The following is an 18,844-nucleotide window of genomic DNA, read 5'->3' as shown; positions in this document are numbered from 1 at the left end:
AGCCACTGCAGTGATCCCTGGCCTAGGTCATCCGTGTCACACACAGTCATTACGGTTTCTATTGAATAGTGTGAGTGAGGGTTTATGACTGAGGTATATTTCAGACATGTTCAAATGCAACAAAGTCTGTCAATGATGGCTATTCATTATAGGTGTACAACAACCTTTGTGGATATGCATGCAGACCCCTTATTGCTTATGTGATCCACCGAGGGATTTCAAAATACCTTTGGAAATGTGATGACCAAAGGAGAGATGATGTAACACTTGGCTGTATGCACACATTGGTACCTGTTCAACATGTTGGGGGCTACTACCTATGTGGTACTGTGGGGAAACTATGTTTTGTAAAGGTGGATGACTATGCTTTAGTTGGCTTATAGCTTTACAGCATGTGTTTGACAACAGGTATCTGTCTGTATGATACCCTTGTGGAGGATGTGTGTGTCATATGGAGAATGCATTATAGGTCACAGTATACATTTCCAGACGTGGACAGACATATCCCTACTGTGTTTGCTTGTACCTAAGAGAGCTATATGCCAAACAGAAATGGTCCCAGGAATGGGTGCAGGTGAATACCACTGGTTACTGGCATAGTATAGTACCTGAAGGATCCAAATGTTACTGTGTGTCCTACATCTGTGTGTCAGTTGTCAAGACATTATCTAATGATTGTTTATGGTCAGGCTGTTGAGGTTATGCATACTACTAGAATGCAAACCAGTGACAGATAGTAACAGTATCACCCACAGCACAGTGTCAAACCATGTCATACACACATGTGTACCCAAGTTTCAAAATGTGTGTAGTACAATGCATACTGGCCACCAATAGAAACTATGGAGTGTTAACACTGTGTAATACAGGGCATGTCACCTTGCCCATGTGTCCACTATGCACGTACATGCAGACAGTGCACCTCCAACATGTTCACAAATGTACACCTGCAAATCTGTGCTGCACACATCCCACACATACTGTCCACTCTCTAACACATGCTGCCAATACTACACACATCAACCAAGTGGCACATGGGCGGACAATGCACTATTGGAATTAACACTGGTGTAAACAATACTACATTGACAATCATAGCTTTAATGCATCATGCCTGCTCAGCTACACCTTCAAGGATATCATTACACTTTACTGCTGACAACATGCTAACATTGCTATACTGCTATAAAGTCACCCTGTGCATCAGCACCATGTTAGCCTGTTCCTGCATCAATGTTACAGATGACAGGAGGTGGCACAGGTTTCATCATACGCACAGGGTGTGTTGTTGGTTTGCCAGAGGCCTACATTGAGCCATACAATCAACATGTATGTGTGTGTGTGTGTGTGTGTGTGTGTGTGTGTGTGTGTGTGTGAGGGCCAAGAGTACTGCTATGGGCCAATATTGATGTAATTTGTGCGGGTATGTGTTAGCCCTAGGTGTCTGGTTTATGTGTGTGAGTGTGTCTGCATGCACACAGTTCCACCATGTGGCTGCCATATACGGGGATTTGTGGACAGCCACAGACTGTACCTGCCAGGCTTTACAAATCACAGTCTCTGGCCACGGATTCAGTACCTGTGCCTGGCAGGGGTGCTACTGACAGTATCAGGTACTAAGCCAGACTGGGTGCTATCCTCAGAGGTAGACATATGTACACTGGACCCAGGTCCCTGCTGGGACTGGCCAGAGCCACGTGCATGTGGTCTTCTAGGATGGTCTATGGACAGCCCACCCCCAACATTGCTGGGGCTGGTACTGGCACTACGGGAGTGGCTGTGAATTGAGGGACGTCTGCAGTGACTGCCAGCTGCTGATGTTGCTGGCATATGTCCATGTCGACGGCTCAACCATCCCGCACTGTCCTGACACATGGACATGACACTGCGGAGGACATCTAATGTCTCACCTCAACGTCTATCAGTGACCTCAGTGTAATTACGGATGGCACCTGCTAGGTCATGGATACTGTCATTTAAAGCAGTGTTATGTGCCCTCTGTGCCCTTAGTCCCTATCTGGTGTACCATTCCATATGTGCTTGTGCCTCCATTGCAGCCTGGAACATGCGTGAGGTTGTAAGACCTGTGGCACGTCTGCCAGGGGCATGATGACCAGCAGTGCTCTGACGAGAACCCCTGAACATCTGCCTATGTGGTACCATTCCAGACATCTGGGTATGGCTGCTGTGTTGGGATGCATGTGCCATAGATACCACACTATCCTGGCCAATGCCGACTGTACACTGTCCCTCAGTTAAGGGCATTGGTGATGGATGTATTGGCAGTATGACTGCGTGCATGGATGGGGTGGTCCAACAACAGACCCTGGCAAACATGCCTGTGCCTCAACACACCTATCCTCATTATCACTATTTGTGTCAGTGACATTAGGTTTCCTGCTGCAGTGAACCAGCCCAACCTCAGCACCTGTGAGAGGAAGACAGGAAACACACTTTACGACCTGTACATGATGTCAGAACACATGCCCACATGCACACATGCACACATGAACACATGCACACATGCACACAAATACACTCCTCACTAAAGCAGACACACACACACACACACACACACACACACACACACACACACACACACACACACACACACACACACACCACCAGCAATCCAGAACATACTCAATAGTGGTTGGTGGTGGGGTACAGTATCACAAGCCAAACAGTCATATCACAGGTGTCAGCATGCAGGACGTGTGTTGCTCAACAGCATGCAGTGTGAGTGTAGACAGTCCTTGCAGATAACAGTATACATGGCTTTGATGCATGTGTGTTGTTGTTCAGTGATTGGCCTCACCCTAGAACACAATGTGTACATGGACACAGCATTGCTGTGCAAGTATTAAAAGCTCTTCAATGTCCTGTGTACCATCACTCACAGGTATACATACCATAGCTGGATGTGTATCTGTGTGTCACATAGATATCCATTTCTGATTAGAGCGCCTGTGTCTTTAGCAGATAATTGTGGACACAGGTTTAGCTCATGCATGCTATGTATACACACAGGATGAGTGGTGCATGTATACCTGATGGAATACCATTGTTCAACATAGCCACTGTACTGTGGTTTTGGTGAGTGTAGAACATATTGTGGACATGCCAGTGCCAGCCATGACATGGCATGTTACAACACAACTGCAACATTAAACATTACACATACCCAATGTGTGTCATGTGACCTATACACTCAATAGCATTACAAGACATATATGTGTCACTTTGTGCAAATGGTAATTGCTTTGCATATTGTGTATAGGTGCATATGTTTGCACACACACAACATTGAGGTGTATAGCAATGAATGCTATGTGTAGTACTGTGGTTACTGTAACTGGATGGGGTGTAGTGCCATGAGCCATCATCATGCAGCATCATGTGGTCACTCAAGGCTACTAATGTGTGCCAGACCGGCACCTATCATGCTGTACCTGAAATGCAGTACCATAGCTACATTCACCATTTCACAGCCAATTGTTACATGGGTTTGTAAGGTGCCCAATAGGGAGCATTGCCTAACATGAATGTGTTGTGTGTTGAAGAGTGTCGCACCACCCCATGATAGGCCTCTACCCCTCAGATATATTATGTGTGCTGTGTGGATGACATTTGGGATACTGGAGTGTGACCTTACAGCAGGTGTCTGAATACGCCATGTGTAGCATATTAACATGTACTGCATATGACAAAGTTGTGTACGTTGTGTGAATGTGTATCGACTCTGCCTATCGAATGTCCACTACAGTGTAGCCACAATTGTTTGGGATGCTCTGTGTATTGCATGTGTTTGAGGCAGCTACTCACGTTACTGCGATGTGCATAGTCTCACAGCAAACATGCACAGCATGCATTATGTGTAAGTGTGTTACATGTGTACATGGCCTACACCTCACCTATGACATGCACATTTTATTTGCAATATTAAATGTAGAACACACTCACCAGCATGGGTCTGCTGCCTTGCTGTCACACCAGAGGGACCTACAATGATATGAGACAGTTTGTCAGTGGCAACAACTGTGGCATTGCTACTGTGGGTTTGCAATCTTACAGTAGTCCAATGGTTGACAGTCACAAGCCTATAGATTATGTTCCAAATTATCAGTATTGCACAACACCAGGCTCCACATCTTCTAACTACACAGTACACATCTCACATATGCATTATCTACCAATAGAGGTAACAGTAGTCTACAGATATGCCATGTTACCTGCATGCTCTGTGTGAACTTGCTGGGTGGCTCCGGCCTCCATGATGATACATGTCTGCTGTTGTTGTTGTTGGCTCAGGAGCAGCTCCTCCACTCTGGTGAGGGGGGGATGGATGGTAACCCCACCACCTGTTGCAAGCTGTTGTCTACAGACATCAGACGCACTCTGCCGCACATGTCTAAGTAAATCACTGCAGTGATGGTGTACCTGCTCATATGTCCGGTTATGCATGCCTATGTCATTTACCCTATGGACAACATCTTGCCACAGTGCAGTCCGCTCATGCTGGTCCTGGCTGGTTCTTGAGAAAAGCAGGGTGTAGTGCTGAACCAGACTGGCTGTTATTACTTCATCCTCAGCAGGACTATAGGTTGGGTTGCGATGGTGGGCCATGACCCTGAAAGACAATGAAACAATATGTGTGAGCAAGTCATGTGGCACACTTAACATTCTACAGTACAGATATCACTGAACTGCCATATATAGCAACCTATTGGCTGTCAGAGGATACGCACTTTTAATACCACATATCAGTGCTCAACCCACAACTGCCTGACAGTGCCTGGCACACTCTATATATTAAACCATGTTCTGCACAGCAACAAAGAGAAACCAGTATGTAAGACTATACAACAGTACATGGCAAACTGTATGCGACACAATGCACCACCTAGCCACAGGAGGTATATATCAAGCTAATGCATAAAGAAATATGTCATCCATTGCAATGATTGTAAAGTCCAGTTAGAGTATTACCAGTATACCACACTAGTTGTTGATGGCAAACTCCTGCCCAACATATGTGCACATTCGTGAATAAAGGTGGCATACTGCTGTACTAGACTATACATGTTGCTAGATATGCAGTTATATCCTGTAACACACATATGACCGAGGGCATGTTACAGGCATACCCACACACACATCAGACATACATACAAGACACAAAGGTATCGCAACCCAGATGAGCTTTACCTGTGTACCATACAGTACTGTATGTCAGTACTTACAAAGCCTTATGGCTGAGGTATGTAATCTGTGGGGACTACAGGGAACACACAAAACAGTGGTTTCAAGCAATGTGGACATACACCATACTGTGCTGTTTAGGCCTACAGCTTCAGGTAGTACTACAATTCATACGGGATTTGGATTCACCAGCAGTACTAATCAATAAGCATACATGTACTGCTTTAGCCTACAATGGCACACCCCAGTTAACACCAAGGGACTACGTCAGACCGTATGCCATACTGCTTTTTCTGCCTAGCAATAGCATACACATCTTTTGCTGGGATCAGAGCTAGGACACAAAATACCATGACAAAAACAGTTTCCCACTAAGCTATCACATATATACACAACTTTGACACATTCACCAACACATTCACCATAACACTCAGTCAACCTCACATAGCAATTATTGCAACAAGTACATGTGGGTGTGTATCAGTTCATAGGTAGGTAATAGGCTATTGGCCCTAGGGCCTATAGAAGCCTAGCCATATGGTACCCTGGCCTTTGACACCCAAGTAATTTAATTTCATGTGCCCCTGTCAAGCAGAGCCACAGAGGTGATTCCCGGGGTTTATTTCCTATCTCCCATCTAATCATCAGGATTATTCATGATGAGTGCTAATGAGGAGCTTTGTTTGCTGTTGATAGGTAGTTTGTTCCAGAGTATGGGATGTCTCTGAGATAGGAATCTATCCCTCCAGCATGTTCTGCTTATTGAGGTGACAAGGTTTAGGTCCCTAGAGCATGTAGTTCATAGGGATTGTGATCTGTTTACGTGGAGCATGTCCAACAGCTCTGGGTTTGACATAGCTTTGTATGTTAGGCAGAGGTCACCTTTGGGTAGGCGGTATGCAACACAGTCTAGCTGTGGTTTTGTGAGACGGTCTGCATAGGGCATCTGTTTGAGGCCAGTAATACTCTTTGTGAGGTATGTCTGTGGCCTTTCCAGTTGCTGTAGATGTCTTGTGAGGTACATGCCAAAAGGGGCATTGTACTCTATAATGGGTTTTATGCGTGATGAGTAGAGGGGAACACTGACCTCTTTTTCCCTGGATGACACACCTTTTGTGATGAGGTGTGCCACGTAGACAGATTACATGACTAGTGTGGCACTGTGATTATCAAAGGGGAGACTACTGTCCACCTGTTTCCCATGGTCTCTTATCACACTTTCGGTGTTAAGTAGACTACCACCTATGTGGTAGTTCATGGGTACAGAGTTTTTACCAAAAGGGATGCCAATGCATTTTCGATATTGAGCTTGAGGCCATGGCTTTGTCACCAGGCATCTGTCGCAGTAAATATGACTCTGTCTCTCTCTCTCTATATATATATATATATATATATATATATATATATATATATATATATATATATATATATATATATATATATATATATATATATACATATATATATGTACACATACACATAAACATCCATTGGTGTACATATAGATATTCATATAGGCACATATACAGTCCACCTCTCATGGTGGGAATATCAATTATGCGAAGGTTGTGAGGTATACAGTTATGTAATAATATTGTACAGTCTTGTGCGGAATGCATTGAAGGTGTTCTCAGCCCATGTAGCTTTAGCAGGCCTCACTGGCTGCAACACTGCAAACCTAACAAATCACACCCACAGTGTTTAACCACCACATGTCATATAGCAGCACTGTATGCGTCTTGTTTGCCACACACTACAACCTACATAGAAATATGCACATAACAACCTTCACCAACATATATATGTCCACCCTTCACAAACAGTTGCAGTATGTCCCTTGCTCTATGCACATGTACAGATGCTAATATATCTGACACAGATATATCTCTCCATATGTGTGTGCCATACACACACAAGGTCCACACTGTTATAAGCCCCTGGACCTCACGGCTGACCTGTTGGGCCTTGCTGCAACATGAACAGGTGTCATATTTGAGCACACAGTAATATTAGAGGGTGTGTATATAGCTGCAAATGCTAGATTAGCATACTAGCCTGGTACAGCAGTTGCCAATGCTAAGCTACACGTTAATATGACTATCATGCATGTGTTACTCTGTCACATCCATGTTTATATAGCTGTATGCACTACTCCTCCAAACAGCCATTGTCCACACTACTGTACAGAACACAGATAACATGGATCAGATGTATCATGACATAACATGTTGTATGATTTATTCCTAGAAGGATTTATAGATAAAGAACTTTTTGAATTTTTACATGTCAATAGACCAAAAATTCCAGGCATATTTGTTATTCCTAAAGTCCACAAAAATATAAACAATCCACCACTACGCCCAATTGTGGCTGCTGAAGGGTCGGTCATTTCTCCTTTGGCTAGATATATTGACGTAAAACTCAAACCACTAATGATGAGAGGTATATCTTTTTTAAAAGATTCATGGGATTTTTTGTATAACGTCAAAAATGATATGTTCAACCAAGACTTAATTTTTTTAACTATAGATGTGGTGGATCTTTTTGGTTCTATTCCACACACAACAGGACTTGAATGGTTTGAAGAAGCTATTAGATTGTCGGGAGAAGAAAAAAACGACAATGAAGTATATTTATGTAATGTATTAATGGAAATTGTATTGAAATACAATTACATTTACTTCCAAGGGGAATATTTTCAACAAACTAGTGGGGTGGCGATGGGTGCAAGATGTGCACCCATCTTTGCTAATCTAGTTTTAAACACCTGGGAAGCAAAATTCATTCATAATAGTATATATAAAGACTGCTGGTGCCTCTACAAAAGGTTTTTAGACGATATAGTTATTTTATGGAAGGACCGTCATGAAAGACTGAATGAATTTATTAATTATATCAATAATACTACTGATTTTCTAAGATTCACACATGAGGTTAGTTTTGAAGAAACAAATTATTTAGATGTTAAGTTGACTAAAGCAAAAGATTGTTTTAAGTCTAGGGTATTTAGAAAAAAAACCTTTTCCAACAGTTACCTACACTTCAGTAGTGCCCACCCCTTTCATCAAAAAAAAGAGTATAGTGAAGGGCCAATTCATTAGGATCTCCAGGATGACATCTGAGGATTCTGATTTCATTGAAGAATGTAAGTTCTTGACCCAGATGTTCATTGAAAGAGGGTACCCTCCAGATTTTTGTTCCACTATATATGAAGAGGTGGTCAGAGGAAGGGGGGAGAGATTTCAACCTATTTTAGGTAAAGACCCCAAAAGTTTCAATACAGTAGAACTCACTGATACCACAAAGCTAGAATATGAGAACGACAATATTAAATTTAATAATGTTTTCTTTTTAGATTACAGTGGTGATGCAAAAAGAATTCAGAATATTTTCTATAATGAGTGGGATAAATTTGCTCAAATTACTGATCTAAGCTGTAAAGGGAATGAACCACCGAAGATTATTTTTAGGAGAGGAAGAAATTTGAAAGATTGTTTATCAATGAATAACAGGTCAAAGAAAAAAGTAAATAAGATGCCTGGAACTTTTTCTTGCCATATGTGTTCTCAATGCCCTGCAATGTTAAATGCCTCACAGATATATCTGGAATCCAGGTGTAGAAAACTAGTTAGCAAGACCTTCAACACTTGTGATTCTTTTGGGGTGGTATATATCGCAATGTGCGAGATCTGCCCTAGTTTTTACATAGGGAAGACGGAGAGAAAAATGAGAAGAAGGGTATACGAACACTTAAATGACATAAAAAATAAAAAAAATGACTAATGCTTTGTACAGACATACCACCCTTTGTCCTTTAGCTAAATACAAGTTTTTTGTTATAGAAGAAGTTGAAGTAGATGAGAGGGGGGACCATGGGAAACTAGGATCGAATACAAGGAATTATATTGGCAAGTGGTTTTAGAAGCCAATAGATACCCAGGTCTCAATGATTACATTTCCCTTGTACCTGTTCTTAAAATGAGAGCTGCCAGATTACAAAGGATGGTGTATGTATTTCTGTTAGCTGTGATTGTTTATAACATATAGGTTTGTGAAGGTTATCTAATATTTTCAAGAAACACATTGATATGTCATTTATTTATTTATTTGTGATTGCAACACAAACCATTTTCATTATTTGGTTTTCTTGCATTGGTTTTACATTACCAAAGTATTGTTTTTATATAAACCACTAGAGGGGGGTGTTGTATTAGATTTGTATATATATAGGTTTAGTTATTCGTAGATAAATATATATATATTTTTAACTTCCATTATTTTAAGATATTCAATATACCTATTGATATATTCAATAATATTCATATTGATTGTACATCAAAACAAGCATTTCCTATATAAAATATGGTTTTAAATGTATATTGCTCCAAAAGACATGTCATTGATGAATTATTCATGAATTATCGGTTTTCATTGGACCTTTTGAATGGAATTGTGTGTATATATATTAGTCATTAGTTAATTGTTTAATTGTATAACTGATGTCTGAAGAAGTCTGAAGTTCAGACGAAAAACGCTGTATTTTAGTTTAGCGTTTAACGCTTTTTTACCCATCAATTAAACGCTTGTGATTATTTCTGGGCTGACCGGTGTTTTGCCTCCTCACAGTGCTTTTGAAAGTTTATTAGTGATATTCGCACTGTTCTTTCCTTTTTGGATTATGGATCAGATGTTTGACATTTAATGTTGAGCTACATATGTCACAATTATGTCCCACTGCACACAGCTACACACTGATTTGTCCATGGCAGTAGTTATGCAGGGCATCTGTGCATGGATACGTACTGCTGCCACATATGGATGTTTCAAAGTATGTAGAGTACTCTTCAAAAACATCTACTACATGCCAGTAAATACATATCTGTTGCATACCTTTCCTTTGTATGTCTTGGTAGTATTGCGTTCCGTGTGTCTTTGGCTTTTTTTTTTTCTGTTGATGTTGATGTGGGTGTGTGTCTGTCTGTCTCTCTCTCTCTCTCTCTTTCGCTGTCTCTGTCTCTCTCTCTCAATATCTGCAATGCAATGATTGTGTGTGTGGGCAGCAAGTACAGCCTGCTTTTATAGGTATCTGCACATGTGCATGTGATGGCCTCTGCACCAGTTGGTGGCCACCATTTGGTAATTGCATTCAGCCTGCTGTGTGGTAATTGCAATACTCACTGTCATAGCAACCCAATGCTATAAATTGCTAAGTCAGGTAGGCATAGCCCTTTCAGCTTTCCAAAGTGGGGCTCATGCTTGTTTGCTGTGGACACCGTTGCTTAAGTCAGAAGGTTGGTATAGTTCTTATATCTGAAGTTAGGGGTGTAGCCAGTGATTTAAATGTACTCAGACCTGAATGTTGCCACTTCCAGTACACAATTGTCAGTGTTGAATTGTACTCACCCCTACAAATTCTAACACAAGATACATGGGAGTATGTAATTTCTTTTCTACTTATACAATTAACTGCCATACAAAAGTAGTTATTGAGATGTATTCATTTGGCAAATGAACTGTTTGTGAACTGCTATACTGTGAATATTAATGTACTCACTTATGCACAGTCTGTGCTTTTTTATTGTTGACATTAGCACAGGATGCTCAAGAAAACTGGACAATCCCAGTACTGAGTATGCCTACCTACATCCTTGGTGGACCCTGAACAAACAGGTATATTGTACATTTGGGTGGGGATGCAGACATACAGAGAGCATTATGCATTAATGTGTGAATGTTATCTTGCTGGACTTAAAGGGTTGCTGTGTACCTGTTAGTTTAGCAAGGCAAGTAGTCTGTCTGCATAGCTCCCAACTGTGGACCTATCCAGATGGTAGCCAGACATTAGGCTGTTATTTTCTGTCTGTGCAACGCACAGGTCTTTTTAGCACTGGTACAATGGCATTGTTACAGTCGTTTGCTACCAGTACATGGCTACATCCTTTGGTATTTCAGTGTTGTACTCCTACATAAGGGTATGGTTGTGGAACTCCTTCCAAAGCTATTTGCACAGTGTGTAACAGCAGAAAAGCTGATATGGCTGTGTGTTTCTGCCTCGGCCAGGCCTCTGAAATACTCAGGTAAATATTTGAACAGAGTGAGGTAAAGGTAGGAAAAAGTGAGGTACACCTTCAAAACATTAGAGACAGTAAGTGGAGAGTTCGAGAGAACCAGTGCATATGGATTACTACACCTTTTCTGAAGTACAAGCGGTGTCTAACTCCTACATATTGTCATTATTCGTTAGGTGTAATACCCCACCTTTCTGCCTAACGTCAGTACTTTTCAGGGGATTCAGAGGGACACAGCTAACATATGTTTCAAAATCAGGGACATCCCTGAAATGTAGTCACAGTTGGGATGTATGTCCTCGGCCCAAATCAGATATGCCACTGTTTGTCCTGCTATGATACTGTGTGGGGGTTGTAAAGTGCTGCTGTAACATTATTTGCTGCTAGAATTGCTGGTTCTCTTATCACAGTCATGTAATGCAATTCCACAACAACTGCTGGTAAAGTTCCACAGAACAGGTTTTGTGTTATGGCATTCCTATCTTTCTTTTACATTCACTCATTCTGATGCATGATATATCTATTTCAGCAACAACCTGCTGTATATCTACTGTGGCTTAGTGGTACTTCATGCAGTCTAGTGTGTCCAAGTTCTGGGGTTCGAGACTGACAGAGGTGTTTTATTTTGCTGCTGAGCAGAACAATGGCCCTCACATGCAGGGTGACTAAGGCACTTTTAAACATGTAAGCGGGTTTGAGCGTGTTTGCGTGAAGGTTAGCAATACTTAGCTAAGCGCACATAAGTTCACACTCGCGCAAACCTGCTAACTACTGCTTAAAAGTGCTTACTCCCAGTAACCCTCGCGCTCATTTCTTTGAAAGAAAAGAAAATGGGGAGATAGGAAAGTGGTGAAAAAGGGGCACAAAGAGGAAAAGACAGTAGGGAGAACAGCTCGGGATGTGCAGAACAGGTGCAGAGAAGGACCATAGCTGCCCATTTCTTTTACAGCAACAGCTGTGCATATGCAATAATTTTGGAGGGAAATATGAAACCTTCCACCCCTGAGAGAGGGGTGAGGGCAACAAAGTATGTCATACTGCCAATTAAATATCAGTTTATGTGTCCAGCGGACATGTGTGCAAAATGGGCAGCTATGTATGAGGCGTCATTTTTTTTTTGGGAGCAGATTGCCTTTTTTTTGTCATTTGAGAGTGGAATGTGGGGTAGGGAAAGTAGGTATATTTGGGTAGGTAGGTTGGAGAGGTAAACAGACAAGCCAAACAAGATGCATACAGGGGCAGAATATGACACATGTGGTGGGTGAACACCATTGACGTGGAAGGATGTTTGGAAATCGCAAGCCCATGAGCCCACAGATGACAACAGTGGAACTGAGATCCCCACCCATGGGCAGTCACCACTGCACCTTCACAGCCCAGAGGGTGGCTGTGCTGGGGGCTGCATAGGAGGGGCAGGCTCACCCGTGAGCCGCACCACTCGTGCCTCAAGATGGCATAGAGGATCAGCGACAGAACGCTCGATCTCCCTATGCACCACAGCCCGGACCGTTCGGAGGGTGATAAGTGGCCCGCCTCTGCCCATGCTTGCACGGGGGGGATGAGCCCCATCCCCTGCAGCACTTCCACCTGAAGGTGGCACAGGGCCAACGGAGGAGGAGGTCCCAGGCTGGGCACCAGACATGCTGGTGCCAGGTGCCATCGCCAGCTGAGGTGGGACAGGTGGGTCCGCTGGGACCGGCCTTCCCATACATTCTATGTTTAGGAGGATTTAATGAAAATATGGGTTAGTAACAGTCAACAGCATTCCCAATTAGTTATAACAGCATGCAGAAGTATTCCCATTAACCCAACACACCAGAGTTCCAACAGTTGAACAGCAAGCATGACACATGCATATATAAAACAACAGTGGACATTACAACATCATGCAGGTTTAATTGATGGCAACAGGCCACCAATATTGTGGTATTTGAACAGGGCACATGCATTGAAATAAATGCAGATATTTATAAACCAATAGGACATATGTCCCAACAAATGTTTTGAGATTAGACATACCCATTGAGGTGTGGAATTACATTTTGTATGCACATACAGTAGGGTGGAAAACGATAGCTCCATTAGCAACTTATATATATCCTTCTAGTTTACACTACATTCCTATTAACTGCAGTTATATATCCCCTGTATGCATTATTACACTACCCAATTGTCCTTAAATTGGGAAATGGGTTTTGCTAGATCTTTACATACATGGGCTGTATCTGACATACAAACTGTCCAGGATGCGATGTTGCTGCTACATATTTTCTGAGTTGCTCAGACACACTACTGCTGAGATGGTACACTGACAGCTCTATTTTCCTATACTTATCTAGATATGTTTAGATGAAATTATCAGTTATATGTTAACAGCTCCCTACATTTCTGCTAGCACAATGACATTTTCTGCTAGCACAATGACATTTCTGGGGAACGCAATACCAAGCTACTCATGTGCCAGATTAACCTGTACATGCTGGGCATGAACCAACAGTTGAGGACTGTATATATGCTTAACAGCTACTGGCACTCCCTTCATCCACTTTATATGGGCCTACCCAAGTGTGGGGTGACAGCACTTAATACAACAGTACTATTTCTATAATGCAAGAGTACAACAACATATCAAAGAAAGTGACATGGACACACTCCAGGAATTATACCTTTATTAATTACATAACACACTTTTCTAGAGGCTCTCTCATTTATTTGGTATAACAGTGCATGCAGAAGACTTATTCAAGACTTTTAATACCTTTCTTAATGGGTTACAACACTCTTTTCAGGCACTCTCACTTATTTTATATAACAGTACATGCAGAGAAGTTATTCAAGACTTATTATACCTTTATTATTGGGTTACAACACTTTTTTCAGGCTATCTCACTTATTTTATATAACAATACATGCAGAATAATTACTAACCTGCCTGGTGGCACAGTCTTGGCAGCCTATCTGCATAGGCTTGCTGATTCGCAGCATGGACACCTGCAGCTGTGAAGTAAATGAAGTGATATTGAGACATACCTATCCATAATATAGACTACAATGGCAATTCTTACATACTTCATTCCATGGCTATCTACTCAGTAGTGGGGCATTTTCCATCCCACGGGCCTCTTGTATCCACTGGTTCAGTCAGTCCTCCTTGCATCTCTTCAGGTATGAGTAGTGGTGTCTGACCTGCTCACCAGTGCGAGGGATGCCTGTGGCACTGGTGAGATCATGAGCTAGATGGTTAAAGGCTTCCACTTTGTACTGGGTGCCCTGGAACTGGCCCTGGAGGAGTCTCTCCTCATGATTATGGACGAGGAGCCAAACCATTATTTTTGACTCCTCAATGCCCCAACTTTGCACTTGAAATTGAGAGCCCTCTCCAACACCGGCCATGCTGACTGCAGATGGGAGCTACAACCAGTTATGGCAAGTATTCCCACCTATGGAGCTTAGATATGCCTCCTTTCCCGCACTTATCTGTGATTGACCGGTTTTGAAAAAAACTCATCTAAAAGCACACCTGCTTAGCAATGGGTAAACTTCCATTGATATGTATGTGTGTGTTGAAAATGCATGTATATGAAAAGCTGTCATGGCTTAGTGGTTTAGTACTGTGATTATGGTGCACAATATCCCAGGTTCGAGGCCTGTCATTGCTTTTTATTTTACTACTGGCCAGACCGGCTAGGAGGTGTGGCTGTGTTTAGCCACCTTTGCTCAACTTTGCCCAACGTTACTCTACGTTGCCCGACGTTGCCCAACGTTGCGCTAGTTAGCGCATTGCACAGCTACGCACAAACATATTCTGTTTGCGCTAATTTGCACGATGCGCAGCTCCGCTCAAAGCTATTGCACTAGTTAAAGCAGTGCTAAGCTATGAGCAGTTATACTTAAATATGCTTAATACTGGTAAACTTTGCTTAGCAGTGCTTCACATTGCTTACGATACGTTACTTATGCATTCATCAGTATGCATAACCATTTCCCCTTCTTATAATATATATATATATATATATATATATATATATATATATAAAAATTTGTTCACTACTACATAGGCCATTTAAACGCTTTTTACTAAAATTTTAAAGATAAATGTCAGGAATTATTTTTATATACAGATTTCCGACAGAAAACAGAAAGGGGAATGGTGGGACTCGAACTGGGAATGCCTTCTCTTTGTGCGAAGGCTCTACCACTAGGCTATTGCCATTTTGCTTAATTTGCATATACGTTTCTTATTATCCTCTTCGATGTCTAAACTGCTAACTGTAGCTAACAATGGGCAAACCCGCGCAAACCCTCGCAAATATGGGCAGCTATATCAGGAATAATTAAAAAAATAAATAAATGTTTTACATTTTATAATTGTACTGTGGTTTAGAATGTGGGGGAGTGTAGTGTTGGGTATGTACACATTTCAGCGGACTCGCTCATGTCAGTTGACATTTCCCAATTGAAAGACTTGCAGGATCGTGGATTTTTGGACTGCTCGGCAATCCGACACGCCCCCTGCACTCGTGCATGCTCCGTGTTAGCCTTAGAGGTGAAGCAGCACGCCATCATGAATATGCATGGCGCGCTGACATCTTACTCTTAGACTGCAGTTTCCGTGTAAGACTAAGTTAGTCTTACACGGAAGGTTAGTGAATCCTGGGGATTATCTTTCACTTTTACTTTCCCATCACTTATTTATCCCACAATTTAGTGTTATTTTTTACTTCTTAAACAGTGCAAAAGTTAAGCTTCCTTTAAATCTAATTGTTTTTCTTTAATACCTTTAAACACAGTAACAAGTCTTCATTTTATCCTGATTAGCCTTCTTCTCTGCTTGTCTCCAATGTTCTAAAGAAAATACTTCTTGTTACCAAATATGTCAAAGGTCAGGAAACACATCCACCTGCAGGAACAGATCCAAAACAGAATTGAGCTGCTTAAAATAAGTAAAAAAGGACTTGTGACAGTTTATAAGAGCTTAATTTTACTGCAATACTTCGAGGGGGAAAAATAACCACAATTTGCATTTTAAGACATGGAAGCTCATGACTGCACCAGGCAATCAGCACCTCAAAAGAAAAGCATTTATAAAGTTTTAAAGCAAACAAACTCATTACTATTCAATAAATATATAGCAGACTTATAATCACTATATGACATTTAAAGACTATGAAACATCCCATTTATTAATTAAACAAGCTAAAAGTTATTCTTAAAACATTCAAATAAAATGAGCAGCCATTGTCTAATACAACAGTTTACTAAGTGTTCCACTGTTTGTAAACATCATTTTCCAATGGCTGTGCTATAATAGATAGTGCCACTAGTATGTTATATATTTCGAAGCAATAAATTAAAGTATGCTTACTGATAAATTATATAAAACTAATACCATTAACATAAATTAACCTAACTCATTAAATTAATCCCCTGTATTAAAAATAAATAATAATGTAAACAAAGCAATTAACCTTAATTCAAAAGAAAGCCACTGAAATAAATAAAGATGTTTACTTTATGATGAGTGATATCCACATGAAGATGTTAAGTAAAACATTCATAAAATTAGAAATTAAAAACTAGACCAATTAAAATATGTAGTCACTTGTCTCTGAAGATTTTTTTTTTTGCTATTTGTTCTTTAATGTTCATCCATTTATAATTGCTTGTCTCTTGAAGTTAGTCAAGGACCAGTCCATTTCTTCATGTTTATCTAAACATTTTTCTTCTGTGTCAATTGCAAAGCATCTTCTAAGATGTTAAATGTTTTTGTCATTCAGACCGAAAAACTTCATTTTTGCCAGAAAAATGTGTTGAGACTTAATGTTCAGTTTCTTTAGACTTTTAATAAATGGGATATATGCCTTTTTTGTCCTACCTGATGAAGAATAAGCATTATCAAATATGATGATGTTTTTTTTTTATTTTATTGGAAAGCTTGCCCATGCTATCTTCAAAACCAAATCTTTATCCTGACAGGAGAGAAATCTAACAATTTCTGACCTTGGAGTTGGTAGATTATTTTTTAAAGAAGCATTTGAAAGGGATCTTTCAGCTCCTTCTATACCAAAAGAGAAAGCTTCAGGTAAATTCAGAGTTTTAGGTAACCAGTTATTTAAAAACTGTATCATATTGTCTCCTTCTTCTTTCTCAGGAATTCCATATATCCAAATGTTATTTCTTCTAGATCTGCTATCTAAGTCTCTTATTTTCTCTGAAAGCAAATGATTTTGTTTGGGAACAAATTTAACATGGTTTCCATTTGCTGCCATTCTCCGATCCAAGCCATTAACTGCTTCTCCTATTGTTGAATTATGTAATAACTGCTGTTTTATAACTTTGTTCAATACATCCATTTATTTCTTATATTCTTCTTTTATATTGACCATTTTTATTTCCAGTTTATCTATTTAAACTTAAAGGTCCCAGATGCTATTCAAAATAGACTATAATCTTTCTTCATTCAGTTTTCTTCATTCTAACAAATCACTTGGTATTCTTCTGACAGGAAAATGATACAGAAAAATCACAAATCTTGATTTTTCATAAAGCAACTCTTGTAAAAATACTTATATATTAGAACTATTAGTCATAAAAGAATATTAATTGAGTTTATGATATAAAATCGTGTCAGAATGTTAGGAAAGACGGAGAGCAAAAATTCAATGCTGCTAACTGTTCACAGTCTTACCCACACCCCCAGCTAAATAATTTACAAATGGCACTATAAGATAAGTTTCTGAATTCAGTCATGTAGTGGTGGATTCCACTAAAAAAGCTACTGCATATCATTGTTGTACCACTTGTCCTACATTTGCATGATGAGTATTTGGTTATGTGCATACCACATAATCACAACTTCTTTAATATATCTAATTTTCTTTCTGCTAAAACAGGATTTTCTGGAAATATTTATATAAAAGTAATTCTGCTAAGAAAGTGTCTAGAAAGTTTCACTGATTTCTGTTTTCTGAAAGATACTACCACCGCCAATCACATAGTGAAGTAAAGCCCTGACTCTGACCAAAGTTTCATAAGCAGCTGTGGCACTTGCTGAGTAGGTAGTGAGGGAGAGAAGGGAAAAACACCTCTCCTAGGGGATCATGTTTGGGGCAGAGAAATTACAATTGTCCTGTTGGAAACCTGAGAAACATGTTTAAAGTGTTTTGTGCTGTAGCTATGTCTGTGGGTTTTTGTCACACAGTGACACCTCCATGTAATGATTACTCCTTGTACTCCAAGAAGACTACATACTATGCATAAATTGTGAGTTATGCCCAAAAAGGGAAAACCCTGGTCCATTAATGGATGACAGCATCACTCCAGACTTTCTCACCTTCCTTTGTTAGGGAAACAAATTAGCTATAGTGTTTTTGACCTAGGGAGGATGACTGGAGCAATTGGGAGAAATGCTAGGGGTGTTAATTGATTTATACGTTTATAAATCTTTAAAAGTTCCCTAGGATAATCATCAAGATTTTGATAATTCACACATTTTTTTTACAATATTATGTAACTTTCCTAGCATTTTTATCAATGCAATTATATCCACTTGATTTTATGGTGGGCATACCTAC

Source organism: Protopterus annectens, chromosome 7.part0 (assembly GCF_019279795.1).
Source record: "Protopterus annectens isolate FY-2018-M chromosome 7.part0, PAN1.0, whole genome shotgun sequence".
Taxonomy (NCBI): Eukaryota; Metazoa; Chordata; order Ceratodontiformes; family Protopteridae; genus Protopterus; species Protopterus annectens.
This window is presented reverse-complemented; position numbering follows the sequence as displayed.